The 16,341-nt window shown below is 46.3% G+C and overlaps 1 non-coding gene and 38 pseudogenes across 1 annotated transcript; all 39 read right to left on the reverse strand.

The window, feature by feature from the left end:
* Window positions 1-264: 264 nt before the first annotated feature.
* On the reverse strand, window positions 265-383 carry LOC140295154 (5S ribosomal RNA; annotated as a pseudogene).
* Window positions 384-655: 272 nt separating this feature from the next.
* On the reverse strand, window positions 656-774 carry LOC140287973 (5S ribosomal RNA; annotated as a pseudogene).
* A 269-nt stretch (window positions 775-1,043) lies between these two features.
* Window positions 1,044-1,162, reverse strand: LOC140312759 (5S ribosomal RNA; annotated as a pseudogene).
* A 269-nt stretch (window positions 1,163-1,431) lies between these two features.
* LOC140297121 (5S ribosomal RNA) lies at window positions 1,432-1,550 on the reverse strand (annotated as a pseudogene).
* A 269-nt stretch (window positions 1,551-1,819) lies between these two features.
* On the reverse strand, window positions 1,820-1,938 carry LOC140312144 (5S ribosomal RNA; annotated as a pseudogene).
* A 272-nt stretch (window positions 1,939-2,210) lies between these two features.
* Window positions 2,211-2,329, reverse strand: LOC140300073 (5S ribosomal RNA; annotated as a pseudogene).
* A 269-nt stretch (window positions 2,330-2,598) lies between these two features.
* On the reverse strand, window positions 2,599-2,717 carry LOC140298048 (5S ribosomal RNA; annotated as a pseudogene).
* Window positions 2,718-2,989: 272 nt separating this feature from the next.
* Window positions 2,990-3,108, reverse strand: LOC140310045 (5S ribosomal RNA; annotated as a pseudogene).
* A 269-nt stretch (window positions 3,109-3,377) lies between these two features.
* LOC140312765 (5S ribosomal RNA) lies at window positions 3,378-3,496 on the reverse strand (annotated as a pseudogene).
* Window positions 3,497-3,765: 269 nt separating this feature from the next.
* Window positions 3,766-3,884, reverse strand: LOC140297122 (5S ribosomal RNA; annotated as a pseudogene).
* Window positions 3,885-4,153: 269 nt separating this feature from the next.
* On the reverse strand, window positions 4,154-4,272 carry LOC140304930 (5S ribosomal RNA; annotated as a pseudogene).
* Window positions 4,273-4,544: 272 nt separating this feature from the next.
* On the reverse strand, window positions 4,545-4,663 carry LOC140300074 (5S ribosomal RNA; annotated as a pseudogene).
* A 269-nt stretch (window positions 4,664-4,932) lies between these two features.
* LOC140305528 (5S ribosomal RNA) lies at window positions 4,933-5,051 on the reverse strand (annotated as a pseudogene).
* A 269-nt stretch (window positions 5,052-5,320) lies between these two features.
* LOC140295792 (5S ribosomal RNA) lies at window positions 5,321-5,439 on the reverse strand (annotated as a pseudogene).
* Window positions 5,440-5,708: 269 nt separating this feature from the next.
* Window positions 5,709-5,827, reverse strand: LOC140294046 (5S ribosomal RNA; annotated as a pseudogene).
* A 269-nt stretch (window positions 5,828-6,096) lies between these two features.
* LOC140290793 (5S ribosomal RNA) lies at window positions 6,097-6,215 on the reverse strand (annotated as a pseudogene).
* Window positions 6,216-6,484: 269 nt separating this feature from the next.
* Window positions 6,485-6,603, reverse strand: LOC140280219 (5S ribosomal RNA; annotated as a pseudogene).
* A 269-nt stretch (window positions 6,604-6,872) lies between these two features.
* Window positions 6,873-6,991, reverse strand: LOC140307597 (5S ribosomal RNA; annotated as a pseudogene).
* A 269-nt stretch (window positions 6,992-7,260) lies between these two features.
* On the reverse strand, window positions 7,261-7,379 carry LOC140295155 (5S ribosomal RNA; annotated as a pseudogene).
* A 269-nt stretch (window positions 7,380-7,648) lies between these two features.
* On the reverse strand, window positions 7,649-7,767 carry LOC140269500 (5S ribosomal RNA; annotated as a pseudogene).
* A 272-nt stretch (window positions 7,768-8,039) lies between these two features.
* Window positions 8,040-8,158, reverse strand: LOC140310051 (5S ribosomal RNA; annotated as a pseudogene).
* Window positions 8,159-8,427: 269 nt separating this feature from the next.
* Window positions 8,428-8,546, reverse strand: LOC140312772 (5S ribosomal RNA; annotated as a pseudogene).
* A 269-nt stretch (window positions 8,547-8,815) lies between these two features.
* On the reverse strand, window positions 8,816-8,934 carry LOC140297797 (5S ribosomal RNA). Its single transcript, XR_011913500.1, has one exon. It is a non-coding gene; the product is annotated as a 5S ribosomal RNA (ribosomal RNA).
* Window positions 8,935-9,203: 269 nt separating this feature from the next.
* Window positions 9,204-9,322, reverse strand: LOC140294639 (5S ribosomal RNA; annotated as a pseudogene).
* Window positions 9,323-9,591: 269 nt separating this feature from the next.
* On the reverse strand, window positions 9,592-9,710 carry LOC140300665 (5S ribosomal RNA; annotated as a pseudogene).
* Window positions 9,711-9,979: 269 nt separating this feature from the next.
* LOC140270933 (5S ribosomal RNA) lies at window positions 9,980-10,103 on the reverse strand (annotated as a pseudogene).
* Window positions 10,104-10,372: 269 nt separating this feature from the next.
* On the reverse strand, window positions 10,373-10,490 carry LOC140289564 (5S ribosomal RNA; annotated as a pseudogene).
* A 269-nt stretch (window positions 10,491-10,759) lies between these two features.
* On the reverse strand, window positions 10,760-10,868 carry LOC140296727 (5S ribosomal RNA; annotated as a pseudogene).
* Window positions 10,869-11,137: 269 nt separating this feature from the next.
* On the reverse strand, window positions 11,138-11,261 carry LOC140289230 (5S ribosomal RNA; annotated as a pseudogene).
* Window positions 11,262-11,530: 269 nt separating this feature from the next.
* Window positions 11,531-11,648, reverse strand: LOC140278228 (5S ribosomal RNA; annotated as a pseudogene).
* Window positions 11,649-11,917: 269 nt separating this feature from the next.
* Window positions 11,918-12,035, reverse strand: LOC140293427 (5S ribosomal RNA; annotated as a pseudogene).
* Window positions 12,036-12,692: 657 nt separating this feature from the next.
* LOC140316266 (5S ribosomal RNA) lies at window positions 12,693-12,811 on the reverse strand (annotated as a pseudogene).
* Window positions 12,812-13,080: 269 nt separating this feature from the next.
* Window positions 13,081-13,199, reverse strand: LOC140314593 (5S ribosomal RNA; annotated as a pseudogene).
* Window positions 13,200-13,856: 657 nt separating this feature from the next.
* LOC140291879 (5S ribosomal RNA) lies at window positions 13,857-13,975 on the reverse strand (annotated as a pseudogene).
* A 272-nt stretch (window positions 13,976-14,247) lies between these two features.
* Window positions 14,248-14,366, reverse strand: LOC140278410 (5S ribosomal RNA; annotated as a pseudogene).
* Window positions 14,367-14,635: 269 nt separating this feature from the next.
* LOC140273797 (5S ribosomal RNA) lies at window positions 14,636-14,754 on the reverse strand (annotated as a pseudogene).
* Window positions 14,755-15,023: 269 nt separating this feature from the next.
* Window positions 15,024-15,142, reverse strand: LOC140299380 (5S ribosomal RNA; annotated as a pseudogene).
* A 269-nt stretch (window positions 15,143-15,411) lies between these two features.
* Window positions 15,412-15,530, reverse strand: LOC140314603 (5S ribosomal RNA; annotated as a pseudogene).
* A 657-nt stretch (window positions 15,531-16,187) lies between these two features.
* LOC140289288 (5S ribosomal RNA) lies at window positions 16,188-16,306 on the reverse strand (annotated as a pseudogene).
* Window positions 16,307-16,341: the final 35 nt, after the last annotated feature.

The following is a 16,341-nucleotide window of genomic DNA, read 5'->3' on the forward strand; positions in this document are numbered from 1 at the left end:
TGTCTGTGAAAAATGTGCATTATATAGGAACTGGAATAATACAGTTCCTCTATGTAACCAGATAATTGCAGAGAAAGGCTAACTTGTTGTGGGCACATCTTCTTCCTTGATGTTATTATTCTCTGCAGCTGAAACTGAGACTCTCAGATCACTTCGTGTCTGCCAACAAAGCAGCAGCAGCTGAAGATGACCAACTTCCTCATGTGTCACAGGGCGATCAGACATTGCAACAAAAGACATGTAGGTGGTAGAGAGAAGAGAAAAAGCTTACAGCACCTGGTATTCCCAAGCGGTGTCCCATCAAAGTACTAACCAGGCCCAGCCCCCCTTGGCTTCCGAGATCAGACAAGGTCAGACATATTCAGGGTGGTTTGGCCATAAGTAACAATCTCCGTGACAAATGTGCATTATATAGGCAATGGAATCATACACTTCCTCTATGTAACCAGATAATTGCCGAGAAAGGCTGATATGTAGTGGGCACATCTTCTTCCCTGATGTGATTATTCTCTGCAGCTGAAATTGAGACTATCAGATCACTTCGTGTCTGCCAACAAAGAAGCAGCAGCAGCTGAAGATGACCAACTTCCTCATGTGTCACAGGAGGATCAGACGTTGCCACAAAAGACATTCAGGTGGTCCAGAGAAGAGATAAAGCTTACAGCACCTGGTATTCCCAAGCAGTCTCCCATTTAAGTACTAACCAAGCCCAACCCTCCTTGGCTTCTGAGATCAGACGAGGTCGGGCATGTTCAGGGTGGTGTGGCCGTAAGCAACATGGTCTGTGACAAATGTGCATTATATAGGTACTGGAATCATACGGTTCCTCTATGTAACCAGATAATTGCCGAGAAAGGCTGACTTGTAGTGGGCACATCTTCTTCCCTGATGTGATTATTCTCTGCAGCTGAAACTGAGACTCTCAGATCACTTTGTGTCTGCCAACAAAGCAGCAGCAGCTGAAGATGACCAACTTCCTCATGTGTCACAGGGTGATCAGACGTTGCAACAAAAGACATGCAGGTGGTAGAGAGAAGAGAAAAAGCTTACAGCACCTGGTATTCCCAAGCCGTCTCCCATTTAAGTACTAACCAGGCCCAACCCTCCTTGGCTTCCGAGATCAGACGAGGTCGGGCATGTTCAGGGTGGTGTGGCCGTAAGCAACCATAACTGTGACAAATGTGCATTATATAGGTACTGGAATCATACACTTCCTCTATGTAACCAGATAATTGCCGAGAAAGGCTGACTTGTAGTGGGCACATCTTCTTCCCTGACGTGATTATTCTCTGCAGCTGAAATTGAGACTCTCAGATCACTTCGTGTCTGCCAACAAAGCAGCAGCAGCTGAAGATGACCAACTTCCTCATGTGTCACAGGGCGATCAGACCTTGCAACAAAATACATGCAGGTGGTAGAGAGAAGAGAAAAAGCTTAAAGCACCTGGCATTCCCAAGGGGTCTCCCATTCAAGTACTAACCAGGTCCAACCCTGCTTGGGTTCCAAGATCAGACAAGGTCAGACATATTCAGGGTGGTTTGGCCGTAAGTAACAATCTCCGTGACAAATGTGCATTATATAGGCAATGGAATCATACACTTCCTCTATGTAACCAGATAATTGCCGAGAAAGGCTGATATGTAGTGGGCACATCTTCTTCCCTGACGTGATAATTCTCTCCAGCTGAAAATTAGACTCTCAGATCACTTTGTGTCTGCCAACAAAGCAGCAGCAGCTGAAGATGACCAACTTCCTCATGTGTCAAAGGGTGATCAGACGTTGCAACAAAAGACATGCAGGTGGTAGAGAGAAGAGAAAAAGCTTACAGCACCTGGTATTCCCAAGCAGTCTCCCATCCAAGTACTAACCAGGCCCAAACCTGCTTGACTTCCAAGATCAAATGAGGTCGAGCTTATTCAGGGTGGTGTGGCCGTAAGCAACAATATCTGTGACAAATGTGCATTATATAGGTACTGGAATCATACACTTCCTCTATGTAACCAGATAATTGCCGAGAAAGGCTGACTTGTAGTGGGCACATCTTCTTCCCTGATGTGATTATTCTCTGCAGCTGAAATTGAGACTCTCAGATCACTTCGTGTCTGCCAACAAAGAAGCAGCAGCAGCTGAAGATGACCAACTTCCTCATGTGTCACAGGGTGATCAGACGTTGCAACAAAAGACATGCAGGTGGTCGAGAGAAGACAAAAAGCTTACAGCTCCTGGTATTCCCAAGCGGTCTCCCATTTAAGTACTAACCAGGCCCAACCCTCCTTAGCTACCGAGATCAGACGAGGTCGGGCATGTTCAGGGTGGTGTGGCCGTAAGCAACAATGTCTGTGACAAATGTGCATTATATAGGTACTGGAATCATACGGTTCCTCTATGTAACCAGATAATTGCCGAGAAAGGCAAACTTGTAGTGGGCAAATCTTCTTCCCTCATGTGATCATTCTCTGCAGCTGAAACTGAGACTCTCAGATCACTTCGTGTCTGCCAACAAAGCAGCAGCAGCTGAAAATGACCAACTTCCTCATGTGTCACAGGGTGATCAGACGTTGCAACAAAAGACATGCAGGTGGTCGAGAGAAGAGAAAAAGCTTACAGCACCTGGTATTCCCAAGCAGTCTCCCATCCAAGTACTAACCAGGCCCAAACCTGCTTGACTTCCAAGATCAGACGAGGTCGGGCTTATTCAGGGTGGTGTGGCCGTAAGCAACAATATCTGTGACAAATGTGCATTATATAGGTACTGGAATCATACACTTCCTCTATGTAACCAGATAATTGCCGAGAAAGGCTGACTTGTAGTGGGCACATCTTCTTCCCTGATGTGATTATTCTCTGCAGCTGAAATTGAGACTATCAGATCACTTCGTGTCTGCCAACAAAGAAGCAGCAGCAGCTGAAGATGACCAACTTCCTCATGTGTCACAGGAGGATCAGACGTTGCCACAAAAGACATTCAGGTGGTCCAGAGAAGAGATAAAGCTTACAGCACCTGGTATTCCCAAGCAGTCTCCCATTTAAGTACTAACCAAGCCCAACCCTCCTTGGCTTCCGAGATCAGACGAGGTCGGGCATGTTCAGGGTGGTGTGGCCGTAAGCAACATGGTCTGTGACAAATGTGCATTATATAGGTACTGGAATCATACGGTTCCTCTATGTAACCAGATAATTGCCGAGAAAGGCTGACTTGTAGTGGGCACATCTTCTTCCCTGATGTGATTATTCTCTGCAGCTGAAACTGAGACTCTCAGATCACTTTGTGTCTGCCAACAAAGCAGCAGCAGCTGAAGATGACCAACTTCCTCATGTGTCACAGGGTGATCAGACGTTGCAACAAAAGACATGCAGGTGGTAGAGAGAAGAGAAAAAGCTTACAGCACCTGGTATTCCCAAGCCGTCTCCCATTTAAGTACTAACCAGGCCCAACCCTCCTTGGCTTCCGAGATCAGACGAGGTCGGGCATGTTCAGGGTGGTGTGGCCGTAAGCAACCATAACTGTGACAAATGTGCATTATATAGGTACTGGAATCATACACTTCCTCTATGTAACCAGATAATTGCCGAGAAAGGCTGACTTGTAGTGGGCACATCTTCTTCCCTGACGTGATTATTCTCTGCAGCTGAAATTGAGACTCTCAGATCACTTCGTGTCTGCCAACAAAGCAGCAGCAGCTGAAGATGACCAACTTCCTCATGTGTCACAGGGCGATCAGACCTTGCAACAAAATACATGCAGGTGGTAGAGAGAAGAGAAAAAGCTTAAAGCACCTGGCATTCCCAAGGGGTCTCCCATTCAAGTACTAACCAGGTCCAACCCTGCTTGGGTTCCAAGATCAGACAAGGTCAGACATATTCAGGGTGGTTTGGCCGTAAGTAACAATCTCCGTGACAAATGTGCATTATATAGGCAATGGAATCATACACTTCCTCTATGTAACCAGATAATTGCCGAGAAAGGCTGATATGTAGTGGGCACATCTTCTTCCCTGACGTGATAATTCTCTCCAGCTGAAAATTAGACTCTCAGATCACTTTGTGTCTGCCAACAAAGCAGCAGCAGCTGAAGATGACCAACTTCCTCATGTGTCAAAGGGTGATCAGACGTTGCAACAAAAGACATGCAGGTGGTAGAGAGAAGAGAAAAAGCTTACAGCACCTGGTATTCCCAAGCAGTCTCCCATCCAAGTACTAACCAGGCCCAAACCTGCTTGACTTCCAAGATCAGATGAGGTCGAGCTTATTCAGGGTGGTGTGGCCGTAAGCAACTATATCTGTGACAAATGTGCATTATATAGGTACTGGAATCATACACTTCCTCTATGTAACCAGATAATTGCCGAGAAAGGCTGACTTGTAGTGGGCACATCTTCTTCCCTGATGTGATTATTCTCTGCAGCTGAAATTGAGACTCTCAGATCACTTCGTGTCTGCCAACAAAGAAGCAGCAGCAGCTGAAGATGACCAACTTCCTCATGTGTCACAGGGTGATCAGACGTTGCAACAAAAGACATGCAGGTGGTCGAGAGAAGACAAAAAGCTTACAGCTCCTGGTATTCCCAAGCGGTCTCCCATTTAAGTACTAACCAGGCCCAACCCTCCTTAGCTACCGAGATCAGACGAGGTCGGGCATGTTCAGGGTGGTGTGGCCGTAAGCAACAATGTCTGTGACAAATGTGCATTATATAGGTACTGGAATCATACGGTTCCTCTATGTAACCAGATAATTGCCGAGAAAGGCAAACTTGTAGTGGGCAAATCTTCTTCCCTCATGTGATCATTCTCTGCAGCTGAAACTGAGACTCTCAGATCACTTCGCGTCTGCCAACAAAGCAGCAGCAGCTGAAAATGACCAACTTCCTCATGTGTCACAGGGTGATCAGACGTTGCAACAAAAGACATGCAGGTGGTCGAGAGAAGAGAAAAAGCTTACAGCACCTGGTATTCCCAAGAGGTCTTCCATCCAAGTACTAACCACGCCCAACCCTCCTTGGCTTCCGAGATCAGACGAGGTCGGGCATGTTCAGGGTGGTGTGGCCGTAAGCAACAATGTCTCTGACAAATGTGCATTATATAGGTACTGGAATCATACGGTTCCTCTATGCAACCAGATCATTTCCGAGAAAGGCTGACTTGTAGTGGGCACATCTTCTTCCCTGACGTGATTATTCTCTGCAGCTGAAACTGAGACTCTCAGATCACTTTGTGTCTGCCAACAAAGCAGCAGTAGCTGAAGATGACCAACTTCCTCATGTGTCACAGGGTGATCAGACGTTGCAACAAAAGACATGCAGGTGGTAGAGAGAAGAGAAAAAGCTTACAGCACCTGGTATTCCCAGAGAGTCTACCATCAAAGTACTAACCAGGCCAAAACCTGCTTGGCTTCCGAGATCAGACGTGGTCAGGCATTTTCAGGGTGGTGTGGCCGTAATTAACCACAACTGTGACAAATGTGCATTATAAAGGTACTGGAATCATACAGTTCCTCTATGTAACCAGATAATTGCCGAGAAAAGCTGATAAGTAGTGGGCACATCTTCTTCCCTGACGTGATTATTCTCTCGAGCTGAAACTGAGACTCTCAGATCACTTCGTGTCTGCCAACAAAGCAGCAGAAGCTGAAGATGACCAACTTCCTCATGTGTCACAGGGTGATCAGACGTTGCAACAAAAGACATGCAGGTGGTAGAGAGAAGAGAAAAAGCTTACAGCACCTCGTATTCCCAAGAGGTCTTCCATCCAAGTACAAACCAGGCCCAACTGTGCTTGGCTTCCGAGATCAGACGAGGTCGGGCATGTTCAGGGTTGTGTGGCCGTAAGCAACAATGTCTCTGACAAATGTGCATTATATAGGTACTGGAATCATATGGTTCCTCTATGCACCCAGATAATTGCTGAGAAAGGCTGATGTGTAGTGGGCAAATCTTCTTCCTTGACGTGATTATTCTCTTCAGCTGAAACTGAGACTCTCAGATCACTTCGTGTCTGCCAACAAAGCAGCAGCAGCTGAAGATGACCAACTTCCTCATGTGTCAGAGGGCGATCAGACCTTGCAACAAAATACATGCAGGTGGTAGAGAGAAGAGAAAAAGCTTACAGCACCTGGTATTCCCAAGCGGTCTCTCATCAAAGTACTAACCAGGCCCAACCCTCCTTGGCTTCTGAGATCACACGAGATTGGGCATATTCAGGGTGGTTTGGCCGTAAGCAACAATCTCTGTGACAAATGTGCATTATATAGGCAATGGAATCATATGGTTCCTCTATGTAACAAGATAATTGCCGAAAAAGTCTGATATATAGTGGGCACATCTTGTTCCCTGACGTGATAATTTTCTCCAGCTGAAAATGAGACTCTAAGATCACTTCGTGTCTGCCAACAAAGCAGCAGAAAATGAAGATGACCAACTTCCTCATGTGTCACAGGGTGATCAGACGTTGCAACAAAAGACATGCAGGTGGTTGAGAGAAGAGAAAAAGCTTACAGCACCTGATAATCCCAAGCGGTCTCCCATCCAAGTACTAACCAGGCACAACCCTGCTTGGCTTCCGAGATCAGACAAGGTCGGGCATATTCAGGGTGGTGTGGCCGTAAGCAACAATGTCTGTGACAAATGTAAATTGTATAGGTACTGGAATCATACGTTTCCTCTATATAACCAGATAATTGCAGAGAAAGGCTGATAAATAGTGGGCACATCTTCTTCCCTGACGTGATTATTCTCTCCAGCTGAAAATGAGACTCTCAGATCACTTCGTGTCTGCCAACAAAGCAGCAGCAGCTGAAGATGACCAACTTCCTCATGTGTCAGAGGGCGATCAGACCTTGCAACAAAATACATGCAGGTGGTAGAGAGAAGAGAAAAAGCTTACAGCACCTGGCATTCCCAAGGGGTCTCCCATTCAAGTACTAACCAGGCCCAACCCTGCTTGGGTTCCGAGATCAGTCGAGGTCGGGCATATTCAGGGTGGTGTGGCCGTAAGTAACAATGTCTGTGAAAAATGTGCATTATATAGGTACTGGAATAATACAGTTCCTCTATGTAACCAGATAATTGCAGAGAAAGGCTAACTTGTTGTGGGCACATCTTCTTCCTTGATGTTATTATTCTCTGCAGCTGAAACTGAGACTCTCAGATCACTTCGTGTCTGCTAACAAAGCAGCAGCAGCTGAAGATGACCAACTTCCTCATGTGTCACAGGGCGATCAGACATTGCAACAAAAGACATGTAGGTGGTAGAGAGAAGAGAAAAAGCTTACAGCACCTGGTATTCCCAAGCGGTGTCCCATCAAAGTACTAACCAGGCCCAGCCCCCCTTGGCTTCCGAGATCAGACAAGGTCAGACATATTCAGGGTGGTTTGGCCATAAGTAACAATCTCCGTGACAAATGTGCATTATATAGGCAATGGAATCATACACTACCTCTATGTAACCAGATAATTGCCGAGAAAGGCTGATATGTAGTGGGCACATCTTCTTCCCTGACATGATAATTCTCTCCAGCTGAAAATGAGACTCTCAGATCACTTTGTGTCTGCCAACAAAGCAGCAGCAGCTGAAGATGACCAACTTCCTCATGTGTCACAGGGTGATCAGACGTTGCAACAAAAGACATGCAGGTGGTAGAGAGAAGAGAAAAAGCTTACAGCACCTGGTATTCCCAAGCTGTCTCCCATCCAAGTACTAACCAGGCCCAAACCTGCTTGACTTCCAAGATCAGACGAGGTCGGGCTTATTCAGGGTGGTGTGGCCGTAAGCAACAATATCTGTGACAAATGTGCATTATATAGGTACTGGAATCATACACTTCCTCTATGTAACCAGATAATTGCCGAGAAAGGCTGACTTGTAGTGGGCACATCTTCTTCCCTGATGTGATTATTCTCTGCAGCTGAAATTGAGACTATCAGATCACTTCGTGTCTGCCAACAAAGAAGCAGCAGCAGCTGAAGATGACCAACTTCCTCATGTGTCACAGGAGGATCAGACGTTGCCACAAAAGACATTCAGGTGGTCCAGAGAAGAGATAAAGCTTACAGCACCTGGTATTCCCAAGCAGTCTCCCATTTAAGTACTAACCAAGCCCAACCCTCCTTGGCTTCCGAGATCAGACGAGGTCGGGCATGTTCAGGGTGGTGTGGCCGTAAGCAACATGGTCTGTGACAAATGTGCATTATATAGGTACTGGAATCATACGGTTCCTCTATGTAACCAGATAATTGCCGAGAAAGGCTGACTTGTAGTGGGCACATCTTCTTCCCTGATGTGATTATTCTCTGCAGCTGAAACTGAGACTCTCAGATCACTTTGTGTCTGCCAACAAAGCAGCAGCAGCTGAAGATGACCAACTTCCTCATGTGTCACAGGGTGATCAGACGTTGCAACAAAAGACATGCAGGTGGTAGAGAGAAGAGAAGAAGCTTACAGCACCTGGTATTCCCAAGCCGTCTCCCATTTAAGTACTAACCAGGCCCAACCCTCCTTGGCTTCCGAGATCAGACGAGGTCGGGCATGTTCAGGGTGGTGTGGCCGTAAGCAACCATAACTGTGACAAATGTGCATTATATAGGTACTGGAATCATACAGTTCCTCTATGTAACCAGATAATTGCCGAGAAAAGCTGATAAGTAGTGGGCACATCTTCTTCCTTGACGTGATTATTCTCTTGAGCTGAAAGTGAGACTCTCAGATCACTTTGTGTCTGCCAACAAAGCAGCAGAAGCTGAAGATGACCAACTTCCTCATGTGTCACAGGGCGATCAGACCTTGCAACAAAATACATGCAGGTGGTACAGAGTAGAGAAGAAGCTTACAGCACCTGGTATTCCCAAGCGGTCTCCCATCCAAGTACTAACCAGGCCCAACCCTGCTTGGCTTCCGAGATCAGACGAGGTCAGGCATGTTCCGGGTGGTGTGGCCGTAAGCATCAATGTGTCTGACAAATGTGCATTATATAAGTACAGGAATCATACGGTTCCTCTATGTAACCAGATAATTGCTGAGAAAGGCTGATGTGTAGTTGGCACATCTTCTTCCCTGACGTGATTATTCTCTTCAGCTGAAACTGAGACTCTCAGATCACTTCGTGTCTTCCAACAAAGCAGCAGCAGCTGAAGATGGCCAACTTTCTCATGTGTCAAAGGGTGATCAGACGTTGCAACAAAAGACATGCAGGTTGTAGAGAGAAGAGAATATGCTTACAGCACCTGGTATTCCCAAGCAGTCTCCCATTAAAGTACTAACCAGGCCCAACCCTCCTTGGCTTCCGAGATTAGACGAGGTCGGGCTTATTCAGGGTGGTGTAGCCGTAAGGAACAATTTCTGTGACAAATGTGCATTATATAGGTACTGGAATCATACAATTCCTCTATGTAACCAGATAATTGATGAGAAAGGCTGACTTGTTATGGGCACATCTTCTTCCCTGATGTGATTATTCTCTGCAGCTGAAACTGAGACTCTCAGATCACTTCGTGTCTGCCAACAAAGCAGCAGAAGCTGAAGATGACCAACTTCCTCATGTGTCACAGGGGGATCAGACGTTGCAACAAAAGACATGCAGGTGGTCGAGAGAAGACAAAAAGCTTACAGCTCCTGGTATTCCCAAGCGGTCTCCCATTTAAGTACTAACCAGGCCCAACCCTCCTTGGCTTCCGAGATCAGACGAGGTCGGGCATGTTCAGGGTGGTGTGGCCGTAAGCAACATGGTCTGTGACAAATGTGCATTATATAGGTACTGGAATCATATGGTTCCTCTATGTAACCAGATAATTGCCGAGAAAGGCTGACTTGTAGTGGGCACATCTTCTTGCCTGATGTGATTATTCTCTGCAGCTGAAACTGAGACTCTCAGATCACTTTGTGTCTGCCAACAAAGCAGCAGCAGCTGAAGATGACCAACTTCCTCATGTGTCACAGGGTGATCAGACGTTGCAACAAAAGACATGCAGGTGGTAGAGAGAAGAGAAAAAGCTTACAGCACCTGGTATTCCCAAGCAGTCTCCCACCCAAGTACTAACCAGGCACAACCCCGCTTGGCTTCCGAGATCGGACGAGGTCGGGCATATTATATTCAGGGTGGTGTGGCCGTAAGCGACAATCTCTGTGACAAATGTGCATTATATAGGTACTGGAATCATACGGTTCCTCTATGTAACCAGATAATTGCAGAGAAAGGCTTATGTGTAGTGGGCACATCTTCTTCCCTGACGTGATTATTCTCTGCAGCTGAAACTGAGACTCTCAGATCACTTCGTGTCTGCCAACAAAGCAGCAGAAGCTGAAGATGACCAACTTCCTCATGTGTCACAGGGTGATCAGACGTTGCAACAAAAGACATTCAGGTGGTCCAGAGAAGAGAAAAAGCTTACAGCACCTGGTATTCCCAAGCAGTCTCCCACCCAAGTACTAACCAGGCCAACCGTGCTTGGCTTCCGAGATCAGACGAGGTCAGGCATGTTCAGGGTGGTGTGGCCGTAAGCGACAATCTCTGTGACAAATGTGCATTATATAGGTACTGGAATCATACGGTTCCTCTATGTAACCAGATAATTGATGAGAAAGGCTGACTTGTTATGGGCACATCTTCTTCCCTGATGTGATTATTCTCTGCAGCTTAAACTGAGACTCTCAGATCACTTCGTGTCTGCCAACAAAGCAGCAGCAGCTGAAGATGACCAACTTCCTCATGTGTCACAGGGGGATCAGACGTTGCAACAAAAGACATGCAGGTGGTGGAGAGAAGACAAAAAGCTTACAGCTCCTGGTATTCCCAAGCGGTCTCCCATTTAAGTACTAACCAGGCCCAACCCTCCTTGGCTTCCGAGATCAGACATGTTCAGGGTGGTGTGGCCGTAAGCAACATGGTCTGTGACAAATGTGCATTATATAGGTACTGGAATCATACGGTTCCTCTATGTAACCAGATAATTGCCGAGAAAGGCTGACTTGTAGTGGGCACATCTTCTTCCCTGATGTGATTATTCTCTGCAGCTGAAACTGAGACTCTCAGATCACTTCGTGTCTGCCAACAAAGCAGCAGCAGCTGAAGATGACCAACTTCCTCATGTGTCACAGGGTGATCAGAAGTTGCAACAAAAGACATGCAGGTGGTAGAGAGAAGAGAAAAAGCTTACAGCACCTGGTATTCCCAAGCAGTCTCCCACCCAAATACTAACCAGGCACAACCCCGCTTGGCTTCCGAGATCGGACGAGGTCGGGCATATTATATTCAGGGTGGTGTGGCCGTAAGCGACAATCTCTGTGACAAATGTGCATTATATAGGTACTGGAATCATACGGTTCCTCTATGTAACCAGATAATTGCAGAGAAAGGCTTATGTGTAGTGGGCACATCTTCTTCCCTGACGTGATTATTCTCTGCAGCTGAAACTGAGACTCTCAGATCACTTCGTGTCTGCCAACAAAGCAGCAGAAGCTGAAGATGACCAACTTCCTCATGTGTCACAGGGTGATCAGACGTTGCAACAAAAGACATTCGGGTGGTCCAGAGAAGAGATAAAGCTTACAGCACCTGGTATTCCCAAGCAGTCTCCCACCCAAGTACTAACCAGGCCAACCGTGCTTGGCTTCCGAGATCAGACGAGGTCGGGCATGTTCAGGGTGGTGTGGCCGTAAGCGACAATGTCTGTGACAAATGTGCATTATATAGGTACTGGAATCATACGGTTCCTCTATGTAACCAGATAATTGCAGAGAAAGGCTTATGTGTAGTGGGCACATCTTCTTCCCTGACGTGATTATTCTCTGCAGCTGAAACTGAGACTCTCAGATCAATTCGTGTCTGCCAACAAAGCAGCAGAAGCTGAAGATGACTAACTTCCTCATGTGTCACAGGGTGATCAGACGTTGCAACAAAAGACATTCAGGTGGTCCAGAGAAGAGATAAAGCTTACAGCACCTGGTATTCCCAAGCAGTCTCCCACCCAAGTACTAACCAGGCCAACCGTGCTTGGCTTCCGAGATCAGACGAGGTCAGGCATATTGAGGGTGGTGTGGCCGTAAGCAACAATGTCTGTGACAAATGTGCATTATATAGGTACTGGAATCATACAGTTCCTCTATGTAACCAGATAATTGCCGAGAAAGGCTGATGTGTAGTGGGCACATCTTGTTCCCTGACGTTATTATTCTCTTCAGTTGAAACTGAGACTCTCAGATCACTTCGTGTCTGCCAACAAAGTAGCAGAAGCTGAAGATGACAAACTTCCTCATGTGTCACAGGGTGATCAGATGTTGCAACAAAAGACATGCAGGTGGTAGAGAGAAGAGAAAAAGCTTACAGCACCTGGTATTCCCAAGCAGTCTCCCATTGAAGTACAAACCAGTCCCAACCCTGCTTGGCTTCCAGGTTAAGACAAGGTGGGGCATATTCAGGGTGGTGTGGCGGTAAGCAACAATATTTGTTACAAATGTGAATTATATAGGTACTGGAATCATACACTTCCTCTATGAAACCAGATAATTGCCGAGAAAGGCTGATGTGTAGTGGGCATATCATCTTCTCTGATGTGATCATTCTCTTCAGCTGAAACTGAGACTCTCAGATCACTTCGTGTCTGCCAACAAAGCAGCAGCAGCTGAAGATGACCAACTTCCTCATGTGTCACAGGGTGATCAGACGTTGCAACAAAACACATGCAGGTGGTAGAGAGAAGAGAAAAAGCTTACAGCACCTGGTATTCCCAAGCGGTCTCCCACCCAAGTACTAAACAGGCCCAACACTGCTTGGCTTCCGAGATCAGACGAGGTCAGGCAAATTCAGGGTGGTGTGGCCGTAAGTAACAATGTCTGTGACAAATGTGCATTATATAGGTACTGGAATCATACGGTTCCTCTATGCAACCATATAATTGCCAAGAAAGGCTGATATGTAGTGGGCACATCTTGTTCCCTGACGTGATAATTTTCTCCAGCTGAAAATGAGACTTTAAGATCACTTCGTGTCTGCCAACAAAGCAGCAGAAAATGAAGATGACCAACTTCCTCATGTGTCACAGGGTGATCAGACGTTGCAACAAAAGACATGCAGGTGGTAGAGAGAAGAGAAAAAGCTTACAGCACCTGATAATCCCAAGCGGTCTCCCATCCAAGTACTAATCAGGCACAACCCTGCTTGGCTTTCGAGATCAGACGAGGTCGGGCATATTCAGGGTGGTGTGGCCGTAAGCAACAATGTCTCTGACAAATGTAAATTGTATAGGTACTGGAATCATACGTTTCCTCTATATAACCAGATAATTGCAGAGAAAGGCTGATAAATAGTGGACACATCTTCTTCCCTGACGTGATTATTCTCTCCAGCTGAAAATGAGACTCTCAGATCACTTCGTGTCTGCCAACAAAGCAGCAGCAGCTGAAGATGACCAACTTCCTCATGTGTCACAGGGCGATCAGACGTTGCAACAAAATACATGCAGGTGGTAGAGAGAAGAGAAAAAGATTACATCACCTGGTATTCCCAAGCGGTGTCCCATCAAAGTACTAACCAGAACCAGCCCTCCTTGGCTTCCGAGATCAGACAAGGTCAGACATATTCAGGGTGGTTTGTCCGTAAGTAACAATCTCTGTGACAAATGTGCATTATATAGGCAATGGAATCATACACTTCCTCTATGTAACCAGATAATTGCCGAGAAAGGCTGATATGTAGTGGGCACATCTTCTTCCCTGACGTGATAATTCTCTCCAGCTGAAAATGAGACTCTCAGATCACTTTGTGTCTGCCAACAAAGCAGCAGCAGCTGAAGATGACCAACTTCCTCATGTGTCACAGGGTGATCAGACGTTGCAACAAAAGACATGCAGGTGGTAGAGAGAAGAGAAAAAGCTTACAGCACCTGGTATTCCCAAGCAGTCTTCCATCCAAGTACTAAACAGGCCCAAACCTGCTTGACTTCCAAGATCAGACAAGGTCGGGCTTATTCAGGGTGGTGTGGCCGTAAGCAACAATATCTGTGACAAATGTGCATTATATAGGTACTGGAATCATACACTTCCTCTATGTAACCAGATAATTGCCCAGAAAGGCTGACTTGTAGTGGGCACATCTTCTTCCCTGATGTGATTATTCTCTGCAGCTGAAATTGACACTCTCAGATCACTTCGTGTCTGCCAACAAAGACGCAAAAGCAGCTGAAGATGACCAACTTCCTCATGTGTCACAGGAGGATCAGACGTTGCCACAAAAGACATGAAGGTGGTAGAGAGTAGAGAAGAAGCTTACAGCACCTGGTATTCCCAAGTGGTCTCCTATGCAAGTACTAACCAGGCCCAACCCTGCTTGGCTTCCAAGATCAGACGAGGTCAGGCATGTTCCGGGTGGTGTGGCCGTAAGCAGCAATGTCTCTGACAAATGTGCATTATATAGGTACTGGAATCATACGGTTCCTCTATGCAACCAGATAATTGCCGAGAAAAGCTGATGTGTAGCGGGTAAATCATCTTCTCTGATGTGATCATTCTCTGCAACTGAAACTGAGACTCTCAGATCACTTTGTGTCTGCCAACAAAGCAGCAGCAGCTGAAGATGACCAACTTCCTCATGTGTCACAGGGCGATCAGACGTTGCAACAAAAGACATGCAGGTGGTAGAGAGAAGAGAAAAAGCTTACAGCACCTGGTATTCCCAAGCGGTCTCTCATCAAAGTACTAACCAGGCCCAACCCTCCTTGGCTTCTGAGATCAAACGAGGTCAGACATATTCAGGGTGGTTTGGCCGTAAGCAACAATCTCTGTGACAAATGTGCATTATATAGGCAATGGAATCATATGGTTCCTCTATGTAACAAGATAATTGCCGAAAAAGGCTGATATATAGTGGGCACATCTTGTTCCCTGACGTGATAATTTTCTCCAGCTGAAAATGAGACTCTAAGATCACTTCGTGTCTGCCAACAAAGCAGCAGCAGCTGAAGATGACCAACTTCCTCATGTGTCACAGGGTGATCAGACGTTGCAACAAAAGACATGCAGGTGGTTGAGAGAAGAGAAAAAGCTTACAGCACCTGGTATTCCCAAGCGGTCTCCCACCCAAGTACTAACCAGGCCCAACCCTGCTTGGCTTCCAAGATCAGACGAGGTTGGGCATATTCCGGGTGGTGTGGCCGTAAGTAACAATGTTTGTGACAAATGTGCATTATATAGGTACTGGAATCATACGGTTCCTCTATGCAACCATATAATTGCCAAGAAAGGCTGATATGTAGTGGGCACATCTTGTTCCCTGACGTGATAATTTTCTCCAGCTGAAAATGAGACTTTAAGATCACTTCGTGTCTGCCAACAAAGCAGCAGAAAATGAAGATGACCAACTTCCTCATGTGTCACAGGGTGATCAGACGTTGCAACAAAAGACATGCAGGTGGTAGAGAGAAGAGAAAAAGCTTACAGCACCTGATAATCCCAAGCGGTCTCCCATCCAAGTACTAATCAGGCACAACCCTGCTTGGCTTTCGAGATCAGACGAGGTCGGGCATATTCAGGGTGGTGTGGCCGTAAGCAACAATGTCTCTGACAAATGTAAATTGTATAGGTACTGGAATCATACGTTTCCTCTATATAACCAGATAATTGCAGAGAAAGGCTGATAAATAGTGGACACATCTTCTTCCCTGACGTGATTATTCTCTCCAGCTGAAAATGAGACTCTCAGATCACTTCGTGTCTGCCAACAAAGCAGCAGCAGCTGAAGATGACCAACTTCCTCATGTGTCACAGGGCGATCAGACGTTGCAACAAAATACATGCAGGTGGTAGAGAGAAGAGAAAAAGATTACATCACCTGGTATTCCCAAGCGGTGTCCCATCAAAGTACTAACCAGAACCAGCCCTCCTTGGCTTCCGAGATCAGACAAGGTCAGACATATTCAGGGTGGTTTGTCCGTAAGTAACAATCTCTGTGACAAATGTGCATTATATAGGCAATGGAATCATACACTTCCTCTATGTAACCAGATAATTGCCGAGAAAGGCTGATATGTAGTGGGCACATCTTCTTCCCTGACGTGATAATTCTCTCCAGCTGAAAATGAGACTCTCAGATCACTTTGTGTCTGCCAACAAAGCAGCAGCAGCTGAAGATGACCAACTTCCTCATGTGTCACAGGGTGATCAGACGTTGCAACAAAAGACATGCAGGTGGTAGAGAGAAGAGAAAAAGCTTACAGCACCTGGTATTCCCAAGCAGTCTTCCATCCAAGTACTAACCAGGCCCAAACCTGCTTGACTTCCAAGATCAGACAAGGTCGGGCTTATTCAGGGTGGTGTGGCCGTAAGCAACAATATCTGTGACAAATGTGCATTATATAGGTA

The sequence above is a fragment of the Leuresthes tenuis genome, unplaced genomic scaffold, assembly GCF_036924035.1.
Source record: "Leuresthes tenuis unplaced genomic scaffold, fLeuTen1.0.hap1 SCAF_1, whole genome shotgun sequence".
Classification (NCBI taxonomy): domain Eukaryota; kingdom Metazoa; phylum Chordata; class Actinopteri; order Atheriniformes; family Atherinopsidae; genus Leuresthes; species Leuresthes tenuis.